The sequence below is a fragment of the Octopus bimaculoides genome, chromosome 9 (assembly GCF_046866305.1).
Source record: "Octopus bimaculoides isolate indiv1 chromosome 9, ASM4686630v1, whole genome shotgun sequence".
NCBI classification, from domain to species: Eukaryota; Metazoa; Mollusca; class Cephalopoda; order Octopoda; family Octopodidae; genus Octopus; species Octopus bimaculoides.
In genome coordinates, this window is record NC_142936.1 from 17,340,285 (window position 1) to 17,344,415 (window position 4,131).

General features: G+C 37.1%; 1 long non-coding RNA gene across 3 annotated transcripts in view; it reads right to left on the reverse strand.

Annotated features, from left to right (window-relative positions):
• Positions 1–3,833, reverse strand: part of LOC106868873 (uncharacterized) — a 27,644-nt gene extending 23,811 nt beyond the window's left edge. The window contains exon 1 of one of the 3 annotated variants that reach the window (XR_016243063.1): positions 3,321–3,833. This is a non-coding gene — a long non-coding RNA (uncharacterized LOC106868873). The remainder of the gene's footprint in view (positions 1–3,320) is intronic. The other 2 variants (XR_001409346.3, XR_016243064.1) reach the window with 2 other exon arrangements.
• Positions 3,834–4,131: the final 298 nt, after the last annotated feature.

The window sequence follows — 4,131 nt, forward strand, 5'->3', positions numbered from 1 at the left end:
TCGCACGCGCACCTTAGTTTTGGGATCACCACTACTTTATTATCTCCCCTTCTTCCTAGCTCTCCTGTGTGACCCCTCTGTCCGGCATTCGCCATGATAGATCGCTAGCCACTACACATTCTTTATTTTCTCTCCTTGTTTCTTTCTGTGTTCCTTTCTGTGGAAGAGCGTAGGCTCGAAACGTTAAAGACTTTTTCACTTCCTGAGCGTTAAACTAATACATTTGTTTGTTGTCTACACCACCTGTCTTCGTCATTTGTTTTTTGTGAATTCTCTCCCACACACACACACACACACACACACATAAAGAATAAAAAGTTTTGAATGGTACAACAATGCACTATAATACAAAAAATGGACTATGTACTTGTTGTAATTTAGTTATCTATAGTCCGATGATATTTCGGAATACAATTCCTTCTTCAGATATTCTTAGATGGAGTCGGGAGTCGCTAGCGACTCCATCTAAGAATATCTGAAGAAGGAATTGTATTCCGAAATATCATCGGACTATAGATAACTAAATTACAGCAAGTATATAGTCCATTTTTTGTTTTATAGTGCATTGTTGTACTATTCTAAAACTTTTTATTCTTTACAAACAATACACAATGCTTTAAGCGAACTACAATACTCTCATATATATATATATATATATATATATATAACGTGAGAGAGTTAGGGGTTGGGGGTACAACCCACTAAGGGATAGTATCTATCCAGTATACTGCTGGGAGGGTACCCAATTATTGCTACGCTAGTGCTATACTAGGTGCAATCAATGGGAGCGGGTTTTCTTTTCTTCCTCCCTTTGTCACTTTTGCTATGAATTAAATTAATGAATTCAACGGGATACACCGTCTGCAAGTAGTTGGGTTCAGCATATTATCCTCCATTTTCTAATTGTTATATATATATATATATATATATATATATATATATATATATATATATATATATATATATATATATATATATATATATATATATATATATATATATATACATGTATATCAGATAAAATATTAACGAATATCAGTCTCCACACGTTAAATACTTAAGCTTAGAGGCGTAGTTGTGCCTATGACGTGTCTTGGGTACTTTTAGAGATGAGGGAGACCATCCCTCTCCAGGTCTCACAACAGCCGATTTCTCACACAGAGAAAGAGAGAGAGAGAGAGAGAGAGAGAGAGAGAGAGAGAGAGAGAGAGAGAGAGAGAGAGAGAGAGAGAGAGAGAGAATGAGGGAGATAGGGAGGGAGAGACAGTCCGAAGAAAGATAGAGAAAAATCGACTTCGGTACTTTAGTACAGAACTAGTACTTCATTGATTCCAATAGGTAAAAAAAATATAGTCATCATCGGCAGGATTAAAATTGAAAACGTAGACAGTCGGAGCGAACATCACAGGCTTTAACCACTCGGTGGCCGGTTCACCGTATTAATACCATTAATCCACAAAAGCTACTTCGCAAAACGTATGGTTACGGAGTTCTCTTCACAGTCAACAGATTCGGTCAGGGCTAGGGTTAGGGTTAGGGTCAGGGCTAGGGTTAGATTCCACCACTGCATTTGGACAGTTTCTTTCACGAGTCGTCTCGAGCTTTGTAAATGAAGTTTAGTTGATGAAACTGTGCGGAAGCCTATCCGTTGGACTTTACGCTGTCACCCAGTTTAATACTACCAAGTAGCTCTTGATATTTTTGAGTGCAGTTTGGTGTTTATTGTACGAAATAAATACATCTCAAAACTATCTTTAATTCTTATGTTAGCACCTTTAAAATTAAATTATTGTCATTATTGATAATGATTGTTTCAAATTTTGGCACGAGATCACTGATTTTAGCGGGAGGGGATAACTCAATAACATAGACTCAGTAGTTGACTGAGGCGTTATTTTTCGACCCCGAAAGGATGAAAGCAAAATAATGTTTGGCTTGATTTAAGCTCAGAACTTTAAAAACCGGAAGAAATACCATTAAGTTTATTGTCTAATGCGTTAATGATTCTGCTAGCTCGATGATGTTTGTGTAAACAACAGAGTATAATATATTTAAAACATGTGAAATAAGGGTGATAGACAAAGGGTTAAATCAAAAGAAATTGGTAGAAATGTGGTAATGCGGTTAAATTTGAAACAGGCTATTAGAATAGATGACGGGCAACAAAATATACAAGATAAAGCAATAATAATTATAAGCGGATTATGAGGATACCAATCGAAGTGATATATATGTGTGAAATATAGAGTTTGAATCAAAATAGACTTCAGAATTAACGTGAAAGATTACGTGAAGCGTAACGCGTTAATAAAAGCGCGCTTGACTAACTAGAAAAAGCTGCCAAATTTCCCTCAACACCTTATGTATCAAACACGAGAAGGACACATTGGATAACATACCCCAACGCAGTTGTAAAACGACGACATGGTCACAGATGCAAAGCCTGCGATCATAGTTCTGTTCGAACAGGATCGACCATAACGAATAGGATTGAACGATAATGACATGAGTTAAAAAATAAACATAGTTGTAGGACATGATTTTAAAGCAAAGGTGTAACTAAAAGAAGATGGTAATGTACTGAGGGTACAGTTGATGTTGATATGATTTATCAAAAGTGTGAAAAATGTAAAGGTTGAAGTAAAGGTCGAAAACGCAACAGGTTAACGTCTCGTAGTGAGATTTTAAATAGGGATAGAAATTTGGAACAGCAGCTTTGGCAGCTAAAAAATATATATATATAAAAAGATCTATGAGGATGGGACAATAATTGAAGGGTAAGGACTAGGCGTGGAAATGGAGGAAAAGCAGAACACATGAATATATAAACAAACAGGGTTTGGGCGTAAAAGTTTGTAAGTCGAACAATGGTTTCTGATATTGGCCTAAACGTAAACATTTGAGAGGGTGAGAGAGAGATGTCACTCCTGTTTATTTGATCGCCTCAATACAGAGCTGGTATTTATTTAATCGATTCCTGTTCATAGTTGGTACTTATTTAGTCAATACCCAACGATATACAACTGGTATTTTTTTTGTTTTATCATTACCAGAAATATGAACCCAGAACGTAAAAGACCGAAACTAAATACGTAAGGATATTTTGTTGGACGTGGTCATATTTTAATTCTTTTTTTTCCTTCAATAACAAAGGTACAAAATCATAAATTTGTACTTTAAAGTACCAGTTAAATACCGGGGTCAATCCTATTGATCCCAGAACTTTACTGGTACTTTATAATATAGATCACAATAAAATGAAAGGCAAAGTTGATCTCGACGAGAGCCCGAAGAATAATAACAATAATAAGAATACTTACTGTGACAGAATATAGGAGAACAATTCCTATGTTGAGGAACAAATGCAATATTAAGGTGGTGCTGATGATGCTGATGATAATACTACTATTATATTAACAGTAGTAGTAGTAGTAGTAGTGGTGGTGGTGGTGGTGGTGGTGGTGCTGGTGACAATCTCAGTACTCGCTAGTGTTATGTTAGGGTTTGGATGCAAAAATGAAACAGTGTGGGAAATACCAGTGATGGAGAGATAGTTGAGTATGTGTGTGTGAAGCCTCTTGCTCTATGTGCATGAGGCTTCATTATGTAAAAGAGAGCGAGAGAGAGAGAGGAAGAGAGAGAGCGAGAGAGAGAGGGGGGAGGGAGAGCGAGAGCGAGAGTTCTCTCTCATCCTATGTGCGCGCGTGTGTTTGAGATGTGTCGTCGTGTGAGTATTGTAAGGGATTCATTTTGGTAATGTGTTTGTACGTATCTGGCTCTGCTACGCCATTTAATCTATCTTTTCATTTCTTCCCATCATTCATTCTCTCTAACTCATCCTCTGGCTATCCCCTTCCTTTATATCTTTCTCCCTATCTCTGTCCCTGTCTCTCTGAACTCACACTGTACCTCTGTTTGTCTTTTTCCTCTTTAATTCCTTATACCTCTCTCTATATAAACTTTTTGTCTCTTCCTCTTTTTTTTTCTCTCACTCACTCACTCTTTCACTCTCCCACTCTATCACTCCTCCTCTCACTGTCACTCCATAGCGTTCTCTCGCAATGCGTGTATATTTCTCTCTGTCTCTCTTCACATTTAGCTCTTACTCCCATTCTCCCAATCTCTTTTACT